General features: G+C 33.8%; 1 protein-coding gene across 1 annotated transcript in view; it reads right to left on the bottom strand.

Annotated features, from left to right (window-relative positions):
- The window catches only part of LOC111043345 (mucin-19), a 320,347-nt gene that overhangs the window by 246,898 nt on the left and 54,101 nt on the right, over nucleotides 1-19,348 (bottom strand). The window contains exon 2 of the mRNA XM_039419355.1: nucleotides 7,607-7,654. The gene's annotated coding sequence lies outside the window, so the exon portion shown is untranslated. The remainder of the gene's footprint in view (nucleotides 1-7,606; nucleotides 7,655-19,348) is intronic.

Genomic DNA, 19,348 nt, shown 5'->3' on the forward strand with positions numbered 1-19,348 from the left:
GCTGTTGTATGTAATAGTTGACAGTTTCAACAAATTAGATACAGCCTAGCAGTTATATTAGATACAATAATACACATTTGTGATTTGTTAAAACACCAACTATTTATGTAGTTACATCACAATAATTATGTTAACGTTATTCCAAACGAACTCGATTCCAAACGGGCCTAAGTCCATTTTTGTGGAAATCGAGATATCAGCTGATTATTGAACCTTATACATAGACCTTCATTCCTAGCATACTAACTACTCCAAACTATCATTATTCACTACAAAATAAATATCACAATATCACGTTTATTTCCAAAGTGTATCTAAGTCCATTGCCGTTCCTTTCCATTCCAACCTTAGTCCTTTGCGCATGCGCAGAGCATCTTTTTCTGTCGGTCTGTCTACAGATTGAAGCCTAACTACCATTTTTACTTCGAGATCAGCGCGTTTTCAAGGGAAGAGAACAGTGAAAGTCAAGAATACATACACTGGGGATTACCAAGAACATCAAGTGATTAAGAAAATTTATTCAAAAAAATTGCAAAATATATTCAACTCAGCAAATACAGCACTTGAAGAAACTTATCATATTAGTGACATGAAGAAGGTCCGAGTCCAAGTTTCTTTCCAAAATGTCACCAAGTCCATGGACTTAGTGACATTTTGGGAAAAAAAGCAAGGAAATTAACCTATTACACAGAAATTACTTCAAAGTATGCAAAATTATTGTATGGAATTCAAAATACACTTTTTTTACATTGGATTATAAACATTTTCCAACATTTAAGTGATGACTATCATAAAATCGATTTCCTGAGAAAAACACTTTTGTGACTTGGGCCCGTTTGGAATAGAGCTCTTGCATTCAATCATCATTCTGTTTCATTAATTTTTCATACCTTGTAAAATTCGTTGGTTAATTAACAATACTGTCAGTCATTGAATATAAATTAATGTACAAACCAATAAACATTGTAACATACATGAATAAAGAAATCTAATCTAATAATCTATTTAATTTTCGAAGCGGTCGGTATCTTGGAGATTGAGAGAATGAAACATCATCACATATAGCCTCACTAAACACAAGCAGCGAGAGAAACAATGTATTCTTTATCTCATATAATATATTCTAGAGTTATAGAGGAACAATGTATCCTTCCACAACATCAGTTTTCAGTAAACATTTGGGCAGGAATCATAGGAGATCATCTACTTCTGTTCGAGCTTCCTCCCAGGCTTAATGGCATAATCTACTAGTCTTTTGGTATAAGTTTAATGTCATTTAGATATGCTACTTTCATATAAAGAAAACCTTTTCATAAAAAACCGAATATTTTATTTGCAATCAGCTACAACCTATGAGTTATTAGTTCTCTTCTCTTAAAACAGCAAATTTTTGTGGTGTAATGTACTACATAAGAATACATTTTATTAAACTTTTATTTAAATTTAGTTTACACAGCTTACATCATTCTTTTCAGAATTGAATTCTCTACAATTTTTATTGCGAAAAATCATTTGTTTACTGGTCATTAAAGAAAGTTGTCGGGCATCAAACGTAGAAGTCTGTGTTTTTCTACTTAGATTTTTTGCATATTTCAACTTTTTTCTCAAAAACTACTCACACTACAGCTTCCAGACTAGTTTTATTCGATTTTTCAGATATTTTTCCATATGAATCCAGCATAAGTTCTTCAAAAACTAGTGCCCAAACAATTCAGCATCGGTGTATTTCACCAAAGGAACTGAATTCCGGGCGAAATCTTTCACTCTGTATAGCTCGCTAATGAAGCGTTTATGGATATATATGTTTATAAGTACTTTTTACTTTCCTTGCCCTACTACCATAGGTAAGGAAAGTATTGCTTTCCAAAAAAAATTAAGGTACCCCAATTTCAAGTTTTCTATACGTTTCAAGGACCCCTGAGTCCAAAAACATGATTTTTGGGTATTGGTCTGTGTGTGTGTATGTGTGTGTGTGTGTATGTGTGTGTGTGTGTATGTGTGTATGTCTGTGAACACGATAACTCCATTCCTAATTAACCGATTGACTTGAAATTTTAAACTTAAGGTCCTTATACCATGAGGACCCGACAATAAGAAATTCAATAAAATTCAATTCAAGATGGCGGAAAAAATGGCGAATAATTACTAAAAAACCATGTTTTTCTCGAAAATGGCTCTAACGATTTTCTTCAAATTTATACCATGGATAGCTATTTATAAGCCCTATCAACTGAAATGAGTCTCATTTCAGGGAAAATTTCAGGAGCTCCGTAATATTATTGAGAAAAATGGCGGATAATGACTAAAAAACCATGTTTTTCACGGTTTTCTCGAAAACGGCTCCAACGATTTTCTTCAAATTTATATCATAGATAGCTATTCATAAGCCCTATCAACTGGCATGAGTCTCATTTCTGGGAAAATTTCAGGAGCTCCGTAAAATTCTTGAGAAAAATGGCGGATAATGACTAAAAAGCCATGTTTTTCACGGTTTTCTCGAAAACGGCTCTAACGATTTTCTTCAAATTTATACCATGGATAGCTATTTATAAGCCCTATCAACTGACATGAGTCTCATTTCTGTGAAAATTGCAGGAGCTCCGTAATATTCTTGAGAAAAATGACAGTTACTAAAAAACCATGTTTTTCACGATTTTCTCAAAAACGGCTCTAACGATTTTTTTCAAATCCATACCCTGTATAGTTATTTATTAGCTCTATCAACTGACATGAGTCTTTTTCCTGGGGTACTAATGGGGGGTCCACCCAATCCTTGAGAAATGTACTTTGTAACCTCCTTCTCGTGCATGAGGTAGGTAGGAACACGGTTTTTACTTTTTCTTCTTCCATACACCGTGGGTAGGTAGAGCAGTTTATAAAAAGAACACAGTCATAGTCAAGATATTTCATCTGAAGAACAGCTGTTTTGACGAATTTCAAAAAAAACATCGAATCTCACAATATTTACATAAAGGAAAAAGTACTCTGAAAACAATTGTATATACACATATACAGTAGTCTGATCGTAGTTGCAAATATGTTGCCGTCAATCGTCATTATGTTTTTCTCCTAAATTATTCTCGTTTGATATTGAGGCTTAGGTTTATTTAACTATATTGGAAATTTTAAGGTAGGGTTTTAAAAAGGGCACTTTGTTCCGTGGATGTTTTTTTTACAAGAGAAATATTTGATCAAAATAAGGGGAAAGGTTTTTAAGCGAAAATAGATGTAAAATTTTAAATAGTTCAATGAGCAAGGAAAGTTGTGTGAGTGTACCACACCAGATTTTTTTCTTATTTTTACCTCTACTATCACGTATTAAGTTATTTTACCATAATTATGGATCACCCTGTAGATACGAAAACAATGCATCCTCATTCTCTATTATAATGATTAAATGGTGATTATTAATCAGCTTTCCTGTGTTTTCTATATCTTTTTTGCTTATCGTGTTTTCCCATTCTCTTTTTCCTTTTCTATTTGATTCTTCAATCTCTGAACACATTTGAAACGTACTTCAAATATAAGAGAGAACAGTAAGCAAAGCCTCACAAAATACAACACTGTATCAGCTATTGATAAGGAGTGCTGAGATATGGCTTCACAGACACTGATAAGCGGTATTGATTATGTAACTCGGAACACCATTATATTCTTAACAATAGAATGTATTATTACCGCTTCAGGCACTATGTGCTGAATAGTTATGTTATGAACAGTGAGGATGGAATGTAATTATTTATAAATATTATTACATTCAATACTCACTGGTTATGAACAGTTTTACGAACTACACTCAGACTATTTCGAGTTTATTCAAATTACAATATCTTAATCACTCATTGGCCACGCTTACTTGATGTAGTGGTCAGTTAATTTCCGAAAAATGCTTGTGAAATTTCTTAGGTTTTCTTGTGGTAGAAATAGAATTCTATATTTGAATTTCTTAGGGTTTTTTGTGGTGGAAGTAAAACTTATTATTAATCATTTATTCATCTTCCATGACAGTAGAATATAAGCATTGCATACTATGACACAGTAGAAGCACAGATAAAATAAGTCCTATAGTAGAAGTAAAGTAAATTCGTATGGGTTTTGGTGGTGGTGGGAGGGGGGGGAGTCCCTTGCGGGAAGGTCCCACCGCCTGAACATATAATTTAAGCCGTCAATGGGCCTTACGACTGTCATACTTCAGCCGGAACCGACAGTTTAACGTGCCCATCCGATAACACGGGAGTGATCTGGTTAAAAAACTTTTGGTATTGAGAGGGTTTGAACCCAGGATCTCTATGCTGCTACGCAAGCACTCTATCCACTAGACCACGGATCACTCCATGACAGTAGAATAAGCAATGCATAAGATGATTAGACTTTCTTCAAATAATTCTTCCCTAAAATAGATTCCCAGCGGAATCATACAAATTTTAATGCCTGTGTAAAGATTCGATTTTCACTGAAATAGTTGCGAAAAATTTAAGTTCTATTCTATTCTAAATTAAAGTGTGAGTGATTCGGGTAACCAGAGCAGATACAAAAAGATTCTCTTATTAGATTAGATCAGAGTTCGGAGATTGATTGAGTACTTTATTTATGTAGATTACAATATATACTGGCTTATTCACTTATATACAATAGCTTACAATACAGCAAAATTATAGATGAATTTACAGAATATAGACTAAGAAAATAATAATTATTGAACTGTATATGATACGAAAAAAGCAATTGGTAATAACTAAAGATAATATTGTTATGCATCTACATAAATTGGCGGAGCTTTGGACATATCAATGTCCATTCTTCGGAAAGAATATTCAAAATATCCTTCCCACTAACTATCTTCCAAATAGAGAGAGAGAGAGAGATATATATACATTGATTGATTTATTTATTACATGCCAGGACTTGAAAAACCTATTGCATTTTCAAACATTACAATATTATGCAATTGCAAAATTACGAAATGAAAATAAATTGAAAAGAGAGAGAAAGAGAGAGTGAGTGAGTAAGAAAGATCGAGAGAAAAAGACACGTTGATAATGAATAGTTCAACAAGTGAAAGTAGCAGAGGTGTACTTTTTATGAACGACCCAACACGCATCATTATACAATTTACAATATCATCGACAATATGAAGATGAACGTGAAAGGTGGAGGCGGCTGCCATTTTGATTGAGATGAAGATCATGCTCAACTACGTTATATTTATGGTCATTGAACTGAATCTAGATTTGCTCAATAAATGAAAAATGACTTGTTTACATCCTACGTATAATGTACATGTAAACAAACAACAGCTAGATAAAAATAATGGCCAAATTAATGCAGTAAATAATAGTATTTGATTTAAAAAATGATTCAATAATGATGTTTTTCCAATAATTAAAAATGTATGAGTCTATTGTTTTTCATTTGAAGAGAAAAGAAAGTTTATCTGTCTCGTTCTCAAAGATATCAATGCGTCGATCCATTTTCTAATCAATACCTCATCAATAGGCTACCTTGTTCAACGTTCAAGATTCATTACCTCATTTCAGTATATTATCATACCCAATAGATTATCAAACAATTAAGTACAAAATATCTCTCCCTAATAGGTGGATGTAGTCATTATCAAAAGATACCTTCTATTTTCTGTTGAAAGATACCAATCTCGTATTCCTTTTAAAAGCCTTATTGAAAAGACGGCTTCTGTGAGTGGTTCTCCTGGTATTAATCCTGGTTAAAATCTAACCGGCTTCTGTGCAACCGCGGCACAAAAGCTAGTGAATATCACCCTACTAACGTCACATAGCAAATTCAAATTAGATTCAGACAACAATTATTATGAGAGAAAATTTGAGTCATTTCCTAGTTGGAATAATATAACACAAGAACGCCGTAAAATGAAATTGTTATAAACTTTGTGACCTGAATAGCTTGCTTCACTAGAATAATTAGTTACTACTAATTGAAGCAGCTACTCGCTATGAAACCCTACAGACAATATCTCACTTCATTCACTGATATTGTTATCAACTTTAATTCCAACTTTTTGAAATTTTCCCTACACTTCTCCAAACATTGTTATAAAGCTAGTCAACTTTCTAGTTTTTTCCCTGTATAGAATTTTTATTCTACTGATAAACTTAATACACACATCAAACTATCACGCACATAATGTTGACTTCTGGGACAACATCAACTTTTTATCAAAATTTTGGAGACAGATAGAACATGCTCAGCCTAGATTTTCCTCCATGGTTTTAATTACATATCATGAATATAGTGTTTTGTACAATAAATAAATAAATGACTTTGCATGAGAAATGAGTAACAATATTATGATCAAACGAAGATCCCAATTAAATGCTGTAAATCACCCCGAAGAAAATAAGAAATAATTTTTTCGCCCCACTTGGATGTAATGAGCTGGTTTACGTGCGTCATATGGAGGCCGAAAGTGATTGTTTTCTGACCAGGCCGGTAAAATTTTTACGGCCCTAGGGCTGTAAAATAACCTTGAAGTCAGCTGATTCTGATTTGATGTGAACGTGTTTACAAAATAGTTTATGAAACGGAATCAGTTTATGCTTCTAGAATTGAATAAAGTTTTTGCAATAAGATACTATAATTTTATTTAGATGAATGGAATACAAATGAGATATTATAAACTATTCAAATTCAATTTTCAGAGTATAATAGAATCTAACCTCAAACCTCCTAGTTACAGCGTTTATCACAGAACATGGTGGATAAACGGAATCATTTTATGCTTCTAGAATTCAATAAAGTATTCTGCAATAATATACTATCATTTTATTTGGATGAATAAAATACAGATGATAAGATATATATTATAAACTATTCAAATAATTCGATTTTCAGAGTAGGATAGAGCTTCTAACCTAAACTTCCGTTGACATTCAGATTGGCCAAATTTCAAGTGTGCTAAACAGCTGATCAACAACTTTTCATTATTTGTGTTTATCATTCAATAATTAAAACATTTATAATAATATCATCTTATTGTCATTTGAAAGAATAAAAAGTATAAACTCAACCTCTTACATAATCTTTTAGACAAATCAGAATAAAAAATAAAAATACTTGGACAATTTCTTGATATTCAGATTACCTCAGATTTGCTAGAGCTATGACCTTCCACTTTTGCTTTCGGAAGTGCTTATAATAGACAATTATTCTCATATGTATATTGTTTATTTTTCTGTGTGGCGAAAAATAACGTTCTCACCATGGGCAAAAATGTTTTTCCGGCTCTCAATCTTTTCTAGTCCTCGGCCTACGGCCTCGGACTTGAAAACCGATTTCGAGCCAGAAAAGTCTCATTTTCGGCCCTAGGTGCGAAATATACTATTGTATAGTAGCGCTCATCGAGTTTCCATCTAGCTGTTTTACCCTGTTGTCAATATTTGCAGTAGCAGAAGTCTTTGGGGTGATTTACATCATTCAATTGGGATTGTAATTTAATTATAGTTATTCATTAATTAGCATTTGAACAAATGCAACTTCCAATTTATTTCCATCTGTAAAAATGAGTAAATTCTATAAAAATGAGTAAATTTATGTAAAAATGAAGTGATTTTTTCATAGTGTTCATAATTACCTGTCTGTGAGGGTTTGGAGTCAATTGCGTATAATGTTCACCATAATCCTGAAACAGAAAAAAACCGGTTATGAACTGCAATAACAATTGAATGGTAAATACATTTCATTTACACACTTCTCGTTATAAAATGTTGGTGAAAGCAATGTCTACAGTTCAGTATGATGAAAGTGTTCAAAGTAATAATAGGTTCAAATTACTGAGAGGAATGATCAGATATTAACAGCATACAGGTTTAATAACCTTGAAGTTCATTGTCTTTCATGAGCTGAACTGTTCATTACATATTTAGTACATGTCATCAAAGAGGATAAGATAATAAGTTTCTATTTTCTTTTTAATCTATGTTTATTTTTATTTTTAATCTATCATCAATGTACTTCCACTGTTTGGAGTATAACATGTCATCATATGGTGCGTACAGACTTATGCTCCACGAAAACACACATCTCCCATTTCATCAGCTGATGCTATATTTGTATTTGTAAAGAAACAGTAAGTTAACAATTCAATAAGAATAACATCAGCTGATGTATCCAATATTGTGATCAAGGTCAGGTTTTCCTTGATAGATCATGTCAAGAAATTTTTATGATTTATAATAGAATTCATCACTATAATTTCATAAGTTCTGCAAAGATTGTGCAACATCCAATATCCAATGATGAAAAGAGAAATGCGCGTGTTCGTGATGTGTAAGTCTGTACGCACCTTATGATGTCATGTCATACGCCAAAGTTGAAATACATTATTGGAGATGATTTTTAGAAAGTAAGTAGAGATCAAAAGACTACAGTGGAAAACAATTTCATTGAATTGTGTGAAAACTAATATTCAAATTCAATTATTCTAGTGGTTTTTCACTTACAATCTATTATTACATTTTAGTTGCATTATTGTATTTGTGGTGCTAGACTCTATTTGATTTCTGTATATGTATTTCTGAGAGTGAAATAGATTTGAATTTGAATTGATATTGAATGTACAGTAATATTATTGATAGCTGTGTAATTAGTACTAACGAATCACACTTCAATTGGAATGAAATCAATAACTCCCCCACAAAACTGATATCAATCTAATGAGAATCAAACTAAATTTATCCAATCCGAGCTTCAAATCTATTATTATTAATCTAATCTAGACTGGGTTGAAATCAAATTCAATTCAACAGAGTAAACCCCAATCAAACAAAACGATCCTCAAAACTTTATTCCTAGCAGATGAAAAATGATTACTCCGATATCAGAGAGCATGTTGCAAACCAAGAATTATTATACAAATTGGAGTGATAGATTCGAAAAAAGGAAGTTATGAATGAATAATATTGTGACGAACGTGATGTGCGACGGTGTCGAGGAGGAGGAGGAGGATGAGGATGAGGAGGAGCAGGAGAAGGAGGAGGAGGAGGAGAAGAAGGACTATGAAGAGGAGATGGAAAAAGAGGATGATGAAGAATAGGAGGAGGGGGAGTGGAAGGAGGAGGAGAAGGAAAAGAGACTGATAACAAGGCTCAATAGGAGACAAATATGGGATGGTTGAAACTAGACAGAATATGTATTGAAGAGAGAAGTAAAATAGACAGTGTCAGTATAGTTTATCGACGTTATATACAGTTGTAATATATACAACACACCAACCAGCCATTAGCTATAGTTATGGTTGAATAAAGACTGGCCGATCAAATTGTATGTGCGTAGGTTTAAGGTATATACAGGTATATAGGGTGTAGGTAAGGTTAGGGCAGAATAACAGCGCAGGGTTTGGGGGGCTTGAGTGGGACCAAATACAGTTCAAGGGGGCTGAGAGGGGGAGGGTTGTTAACGCCGCTTCAGTTGTCATGGCAACCGTACCCCCCTGGTGGTACCCCGTTTCACCCCCCCCCACAGGCTGCTATCAACATTTTGTTACCATGCACTAAGTAAGAGCACAGACTTGACTGCATCTACCCAGCGCTGTATGGTGTATTCTTGTTTATTCCCTGCTTGCAAATCAACAGATTGCCAGATTGAAAACGTGTTATTTTTAGTTCAAGAATCTATGTGTTGATTGGAATCATAATTTGTATTTTTTACTATTATTTGAAAAAATCATTCCTTTTACTCTTCTATTGTATTGTTTCCAATTTGATTAAATTTCTAATTTTGAATTTGAATGACAAAGTTGTAATCAACGAAAAAATATAATGTACTGAATGTAAAACTTTTGAAAAGGAAGTAGGCATAGGTCTACTGTATATTGGAGTTTATTTCAAATGAGATAATTGTATCACAATAGTTTATTTAATTGTTTTTAAATGTATTAACGAGTTCCTTTTCGGCTTCATCTTTGAGAATCTATATGAAAATATATGAATCACGTATAAGTAATCAAATATACGAATCTATATGAATCATATTATTAATCACACATAACTAAGTGTGAAACATAATTATGTTTATTGGAATATTATTACAATATGTTTGGATCGAATGTAATGAGTAATCGAAATGTATGTGCGTATGTGTGTAAGTCCAACTCGTATGTAGTGTCGTAGCTCTCATCAATCAATCAATCAATCAATTTCATTATAAAAACATTTTTACATTGTTGGGTCCTGCTAAACCCGTGGGTTTTTTAGCAGGTGCCAGATCAAAACAAAATTATTCACAACGTTAAATTAAAATTGAGTATAAATAAAATAAAATAGCTTATTTGTCGTGAATCAAGAGTAATATACAAGAAATGAAATAAAAGGATTACAATCATGATGAGAAATTATAATAAACATAATAACTAGTAGTTCTGTGAACAGTAGACCTCGCGCAGTTATAACGACGTCCCAAACCATAAGCACATCCACACTGATACACTAACTATTTATTTGATCAGATCATGCTTACACAAGATTTAATAATTATCTAATAACGCTTTCCGGAATTTAGCGCGAGAAAACCAGAAGATATCTAGGCGCCCAGACGAGCTGTTATAAGTTCTTTGCATCCTATTTAATAGTTCATAAAAATTGCATTCAATGAGGCATGAAATTTATAGTCTACACAGCTGCTAATTTTTTACCAAGTTACATTGAGGTATTGAATTGCATGCCATGACGCATGCAATTTATAGTCAACTCGACAGCTGATTTATGATGAATAATTCTATAGTCTGATTTTCACTCTAACATTGACGTATGAAGGAGGCTCCTTTTTCCTTTTATATTATCCTTGAAATGCAAAATTTCCAAAAACTTTGTATATACGTCGACGCACAATTTAAAAAGGAAAATACCTGTCAAATTTCATGATAATCTATTACCGCGTTTCGCTGTAAATGCGCAACATATATAAACATTTAAACATTAAGAGAAATGCCAAACCGTCGACTTGAATCTTAGACCTCACTTCGCTCGGTCAATTATTACTATTATCATAGTGAAAATTCAATGGTAAATTAACTGGTAGATTACCAGGATTTGAATTTATCTTACAGTATCTGTATTGAATCTATCTACAGTATAATCCTCTAAACAGTACTCCATGCACCCACGAAGCGAAAATGAGTAAAATAGTGGGGTACAAATTTATTTCACATTATCTTGTGTATCGTCTAGCTTGGCAGGAGACCCGCTGTGTCTGTGTATATAGTAATTATGTCGCTGTATAGTGATACTGTAGTCATATCGTACGGTATGGTAGTTTTTCAGTGATGATACACTCAAGCACACCGAACTGAACAGAACACTGAAGGTCAACGTCCTAGTCTCAAAGAAGAGAAATCGGCCTTCTCTAAACAGCCATCATGGCTGTCTCTCACTCCTCACTCTTTCACTCACATGCTCACTCTCTCTTTTTCTATTACCTCTCCACTCTTCAACGTCTTCTTGTATCTCTTTTCATGTCCACTTGTTCACTCTTTTCACTTCCACCTTTTTTCACCCATTACTTTCATTTCAATGTTCGTTTTTACACTACAATATTGGCAAGTAATTCACAAATTATGTTATGACTACAATCAACAAGTGTGAGTTGAAACACTAGGAATGATTTTTAATAACTTTTGATAAATCTCGATTTGACTATTATTTAACGAAAATCCTAAATAAATGCTGTACATCACCCCGGAGACTTCTGCTACTGCAGACATTGACAACAGGGTTAACAGCTAGATGGAAATTCGATGAGAACTACTATCCAAAAATTAGTTACCAGCCCGGGAATCGAACCCGGTACCTCCCAATTGCTAGTCAGGAATGCTTACCCTCACGGTAAATAGAAGAAGACGGTAGGTGTCACGCGCATGTTTGTGCTAAATTTCCGGTGTCGCTGACGTCATTTTATATCCAATCATCTGTTTTTAACAAATAATTTTCATAAATTGCCAATAGGTGTTATAAACCTCGGTTGGTGGCGATGACGCAATCTAGCTGGCTGGCCACTGCGCACACATTTCATGACCCCTACGCCCTACCGTTTTTATCTAAATACCGTGCTTACCCTTACACGAAACTGACAATCTCTGGATAGCAGCGCTCATTTTATACGAAGCCATAGCGGCCAAACAGTTACAGATGGAATTAAATAGAGAATGCATTTATTCAAATGCTAATTAATATATGACTATTATTTAACGAAAATCCTAAATAAATGCTGTACATCTCGATTTGATTTTGGTGCAAAAGATTCAGGCATAGAGAAAAGATAGCATAAGTCGATGTCCCATGGTTTAAGTAGAAATTAGTAGTAATGTATTTGTCTTTACGAGAACCATTTACTGTACGTGAAAATACGTGATCGTATTACTGTACGTGAACCATTCTCTGAATGGTTCTCGTGGAATTAATCACGGTTAAAATTTAACTGGTTTTTGTGCAACCGAGCCTAAGTCTTATAATCAATTTATGTGCTACACTCCCTTCACCGATTTGAGTTACTAATTGAGAATATCAATCATTACTTTATTACTATTGTATAATAATCTTTCACAATTTGTAGTTTGGTTATAAACTTATTTGGAACAGAAAAGTTTAATGATAAGAAAACAAAGATATTGTCAAATTTCACTAAAAATTTATTAAAAACTTTAAAACAGAACCATGGTTTCACGTAGTTAACCAACGTATCATCAGCTGTACTGAGGAAAGAGGATACAGAAACATTCTTAACCTAATCTTAGTAGTCTAGAGCTCCTAAATAATTGGGTGGCAATAACTAGAGTAATGAAAGTAATGAACATTATACATAATATCAAAATATATACACCTTTGTAATCATTTTCCAGGTAGAATTAAATTTTCTTTTAGTAAAAGGGATAATTTTTTTTAAGAAAAGTTTAATTTACAGTATGGCGAACTTTTCAATGTCGTTGATATTTCTTATTGAAAGCTTGCACTGCTTATGACAAATAGTTCAACTATGTTTACTAGCAGGTAACCCGTGCTCCGTAAGGATCTATTTTAGAACTTGACTAACTGAAAATTCGACCTAGTGGAATCTTGAAGAGTTTGAAATAGGCCTAGAACCATCCTCGGTTAACACAAATGTTGCGTCAAAATTCATACAATTTTCAAGTGTCAGAGAAAAAATTTACAGTACAGTACTTTCAAATGTAATTTCTTCAAATTCATAAGACCATCTACATAACATTCGGTAACCCAGAAAAATAATGATTTACAACAACTAAAAAAAAACTTGAAAATGGCTAGAAAGCCGATTCTAGTTGTTGTGTTTAAATAATTCTTCACATAAAAAGTTTTGAGTATGGCGAACTTTTCAATGTCGGCACTTATAGTCTTTATTTGAATACGAGAAATACGGCAGCAATCGTGTCACGCTTCACTTGATGAATAAATAGCGAGCGACACAACGTATCCATATCTATAACGTTGACCTGACTGAATCTTAACCAATGACCCACTTTTCAACGACACAGCGCATATAATTCGTTCCCACTCAATCCCACTCATCCACCTCCTCCTCGTCCACCACCACCTACCTCCTCATCCTTTACCACCTCCTCAAGCAACTACTCCTCCTTCTCCAGCACCTCATCATCATCTTCCTTCTCCGTCCTACTAATCATGACACTTCACACCAACCGACGAAATAATACTCCCCATCTTCCCTATCACACTGAACTTCCCCCACACCCCCACACTACTAAAACAATCCATTACCACCCCCCCATCAATACCGCATAACAGTCGCCCACTCTCACGACATTCTGCAAGCGAATTACTGTTTTTCAAAGGAAAGCGCAGTTCGAAAAAGGAAAATTGTGAAGTGGAATTTATTCTTCCGCAAAAATACATAGATTACAATACGTACCAGTGTTCATGTTTTTAAAAGGAAAGCGCATTTCCAAAAAGGAAAATTATGAAGTGAAATTTATTCTTCCGCAAAAATACATAGATTACAATACGTACAACTGATTATATTTGAAAAATATTGTGTTAAACAACCCCTGAGTTTATACAGTGTTCATGTTTTTAAAAGGAAAGCGCATTTCCAAAAAGGAAAATTATGAAGTGAAATTTATTCTTCCGCAAAAATACATAGATTACAATACGTACAACTGATTATATTTGAAAAATATTGTGTTAAACAACCCCTGAGTTTATACAGTGTTCATGTTGTTAAAAGGAAAGCGCATTTCCAAAAAGGAAAATTATGGAGTGAAATTTACAATACATGTGCAATATATTCATCGAATAAAATATTGTATCTTAGTTTAAAGTTATAAGTAAATATAGCCATCTTTGAACTGAATAAATAAATAATAGTTCAAGAAATAATAAATATAATGGGAATTATCCTGTAATCACAGGGAAGGAAGGACCTAATCTTGGCTCTGTGACTATTGAATCGTGTTGAATTAGTTTTTTATCACGTGTATCTATAAAATTAATCATTAATTTTGTGTATCATGAAATTCATTGTGTATCATTAAATTTGTGTATCATAGAATTTACTGTGTATCAAATCGGGTGTAATATTATTAATTTTTGTATCCGGTGTGGTAATTAATGTTTGAAAATGCAATATCCATTCGTGGAAAGAGTTGATGATATGATGATTAACACTTCACCAGAGAATTGAATATACCAAATAGTGAATATAAATTATAAATTTTTCGTTAATTATTTCCAAAACAGATAACTATTAATATGACTATGAAGACATGCATACATTCCCTCACTAAATTAATTCCAAAACTGATAACAGTTCATTTAAATCTGAAGACATGCACACATTCCCTTACTTAAATCAATGAGATCGTCAATTTCCTTATCAGCTGGTGTCAAACGCCTAATCAGACAACGAAGTATCTGGGCCATGACGTTATGACGTCATAAAATGTGACGTTCCACTGCAAACGGCCAAGGCCAACAGAAGTGATCAAATTTTTTTTAGATTTCTACATGATAATTCACTTAAATCTGTCATTATTCCTTATAAATAACACCAACACTTCACATGCAATTAATGCTGATAAAGCACACACCTTACATTAGCATAGCACAGGCCTACTATAAAGATAATTACATAAGAGATGACAGATAATAGAGATGAAACATAATTTACATAAGAGATGACAGAAATAATGTAGTTTCCTTTACTCTATGTTTACATTCAACAGGTAGGCAAGCAGGTCGATTTTAATATAGTGAGGTTCACGTTATAATGGTTGTATTTGAATAACATTGGTGTTGCTATCTTTGTCTATCATCCTTGTATCATCTTCGTCCACGTTATAATAGCAGTATTTGATTTGCATTGGTGTTGCTATCCTTGTCTATCATCCTTATATCATCTTCGTATTTCATTTCATTTATTTATCGTCACATTACATCAATTTTTGAGTAACACTCATTTGACTGGTGACATGTCAATACTAGAACAAATTATATTTAAAAGACTTAGTTCTAACTTCTTGGAAGTAAAATAAATAAATACACTCTATGATGTATCTCATCAAATTCACATGGAAATGAAAGTCACAAAAAGTTAAGTTACACTCTACAGCCCCTTTTCACAAATTAAAATTCGGCAGCAGAGTATAGGGCTTTCTCTACTAGCATTTTTCTGACTTCTAGTTTGAATTTGTTTATTGAATCTAGATTTCTGATGGCTGCAGGTAATTTATTAAAATAACGTATTCCAGAGTAGAATGGAGTTTTTTCTAGAGCTGTGTGCCTGGAAAAGCAGTGAGACTACTATTAAGTGTAGTATACCAGTGATTATCTGTGCAGAATTGAAATTCATCTAAATTCTGTTTAACAAAAACCAACAATTGATAGATAAAAATAAATGGCAGCGTTAGAATGTTTAGGTTTTTGAAGAATGCTTTGCAAGAATCTCTTGATCTCAATCCACAAATAACTCTTACTATTTTTTTCTGGATTATAAAAATTTTACCGCTATCAACAGAATTTCCCCAGAAAATGGTTCCATAGCTCAGATATGAGTAGACATATGCGTAGTAGACGGCCAATAGGGTGATTTTGTCTAGTGAGTGAGAGGAGGGTGAGAATTACAAATAAGCTTGATTTAGTTTTTTTGTATCATCTTCGGATAGTGAAGTCCACGTTATAATAGCAGTATTTGATTAGCATTGCTGTTGCTATCCTTGTCTATCAACCTTGTATCATTTTCGACCACGTTATAAATTGCAGTATTTGATTAACATCGGTGCTGCTATATTTTTCTATCATTCGACAAAACAGATAGCTCTATCCTTTTCTAGCTTCGCAACGTTGCTAGATTGTTTCTTAACAATATAAAATTATGATTAATAATTGTTAAAATTAACAAATTAATGATTGTTAATTTAATAACATATTTAATCTCGATTATGAAACTTTATAATTTAATAATTGAAAAATATATTATCTTGACGAATAAAATATAATTGATTACTTCAAACATGAATGAGCTGTAAGGATAGGCGCACACCAGTTAGTCACGACAAGACAAGACATGATCAGACACGTTTAGTCACAATACTTCACATTGTCGCTTATGACTCAACTCACACTGATTAGTCATTGCAATTAGACATGTCTTCATAAGCAACTATGTGAAGTATTGTGACTGAACGTGTCTGATCATGTATTGTCTTGTCTTGACTAACTGGTGTGTGCCTAGCCTTATACACCCTAAACTTCTGCACCTGACAAATTATTAAAATTGTAACATAACATTCATTTGAATTTTTGGAACAGGTAAGGAGAGGATAAGTAATATCATAGCCACCTCTAATACAAGGCCCCGGCCTACGATATTGCAACGTCGCAGTGTAGGCCTAGAATCTATATATATAAAAGCGAAATGGCACTCACTCACTGACTGACTGACTGACTCACTCACTCACTCACTCACTCACTCACTCACTCACTCGCAGAACTAAAAATCTACCGGACCAAAAACGTTCAAATTAGGTAGGTATGTTCAGTTGGCCCTTTAGAGGCGCACTAAGAAATCTTTTGGCAATATTTTAACCCTAAGGGTTGTTTTTAAGGGTTTAAAGTTCGTCTTTTAGCATGTATATTCTTCTTCTCCCAATCTCTTAATTATAATATTGAAATGTCCACATCATATGTTACTATAGAACTATAATCTAGATAGAGTCCTCTTCGAAACAGTTGTTAACTGACAACTAAATTAATAATTTTGTCAGGTTGGCATTAAGTTGAGTTGACTTTGTTAGGTTGGCACCAAGTTGAAGATTGAAATGCATTTATCGCGGAAAAATTGATTGGGCACTACTACTTCAATCAGAGCTATTCCTGGGAATATTAATATATTACTAGCTGTCAGGCTCGCTTCGCTCGCCATATCCGTTTAGCCAGACCTTTTAGTCTAGACCCCCGACTGGATTGTCCTAACATTTAAAAATGACAAATGCAGGCGAGCGAAACGAGCCTGCTGATCTCATTCTTGGACTATCCAGTCGGGGGTCCAGGGGGCGGAGCCCCCTTGCTAGACGGATATGGCGAGCGAAGCGAGCCTGACGGCTAGTCTAATATATGATTGGTGAAAAAGATCAGCTGGTATTTTTTTAAATCTTTTTCACCAATCATGTATTAGATTCTACACTGCGACGTTGCAATATCGTAGGCCGGGACCTTGTATTACAGGTGGCTATGGTAATATACTTGATATGTGGTATATTTCTTGTTACTCATTATTATGATTAGTTCACATAAACATAAATACATGAACACTAGATGTTGGAGACCCGACACTTCCATCTACCACACATATTTGGACAATGAATGAATGGTCTGTGTTCTTCTATTTTGACTTTCGAAAGCGCATCTTTTTTAAAATACTAAGACAATGTAAAAGATATGACAAAGAATCAGTGCTGGATAATGCACTAACAAAATCACCAGTTTAAAAGCATCTACTCCCAAAAACGAAGCAATAGGTAATCGCTGAAAAGCTACAGGATAGGACAAAGTAGACCTATCTATTATCAAGGGACGCAATAAATTACAGGCGTTCAAACTTTACAACACAACTTTTTGAACGTTACGGCTGCCATTCAAGCACGGCCTTCTATCCCTTGTTATTCTTCTTCATCATCATCTTCTCTTTTCCTCTTCATTTTCTTTTCCTTCTTCTTCTTCATACGCCTCTTTCCTTCCTTATTTCTTTCAAAAACTTCACTTTGTCGGCAAAGTTTTGAGCCGAGAATTTCCCGACTGCTTCGCTTTTTCCAAGCTGAGCTATCAATGATCAATGCAGCCGACAAAAGGGTTCATTTCCATGACTCCCAGACTCACTTCGTTCATCTTCAACCGATCGCGTTCAAATCTTACCTTTGTTCTAGATAGAGCTTGGAAAGTTGTTGCTCTGCTCAACAACAAATTGATAGTGGTCTGAATGAAGCTACGAAATGTTTCATTCATCCAACCACTGTTTATGTATTTTATTATTTTTAGACACCTGCTGTAAAATCTTTTAGGTTTAGCGGAACCAATTTTGTAATGCATTTCACTGAATAAAATGATTGATTGATTTGGTATGGAGGAGATCGGCAACAGATTTGAATCAAGTGTGTACTTAAACATTAATATCGGGGGACCGAGTTCCGCTTGTAGTGTAAAAGCATAGAAAATTTGTAACGAAAGATTGAATTTATAGTTTATATTTATTTATTAATTTTTTCAGTCGTATAATTATTTTTATGATTATATGAGGAGGCACAGCAGGCTTATGCCCAAAACTGTCCCTTTTCAAATGTATACTACAGTCCAAATAAAAATCTAGGTTAAGCTACTGTCACTCATCAAAATAACAATTTATTCATACTTCAAAAAACAAACACATCATCAATTACAAATAGATATACAATGAATTCGATTTAGAATGATATACTATCATAGCCACCTCTAGGCCGCGGCCTACGATGTTGCAACGTCGCAGTGTAGGCCTACAATCTAATGCATGATTGGTGAAAAAGATCAGCAGGTATTTTTAAAAACTTTTTCACCAATCATGTATATTAGATTCTAGGCCTACACTGCGACGTTGCAATATCGTAGGCCGCGGCCTTGTATTAGAGGTGGCTATGATACTATGTTTGCTACAATATTTGTTAATATACTATTTACCATTCTACACTAACAGCATCTAGTTACTATTTTGGACTTTCTGAAGTAAACATGTTTTCTAAAAAAAAGATAAATAAACAAGAATAATGTTTTCTAGCTGGATAATTCCTCTTGTGAGATCAGCTGAGGAATAACCCACACAT

This window comes from Nilaparvata lugens, chromosome 1 (genome assembly GCF_014356525.2).
Source record: "Nilaparvata lugens isolate BPH chromosome 1, ASM1435652v1, whole genome shotgun sequence".
NCBI lineage: Eukaryota > Metazoa > Arthropoda > Insecta > Hemiptera > Delphacidae > Nilaparvata > Nilaparvata lugens.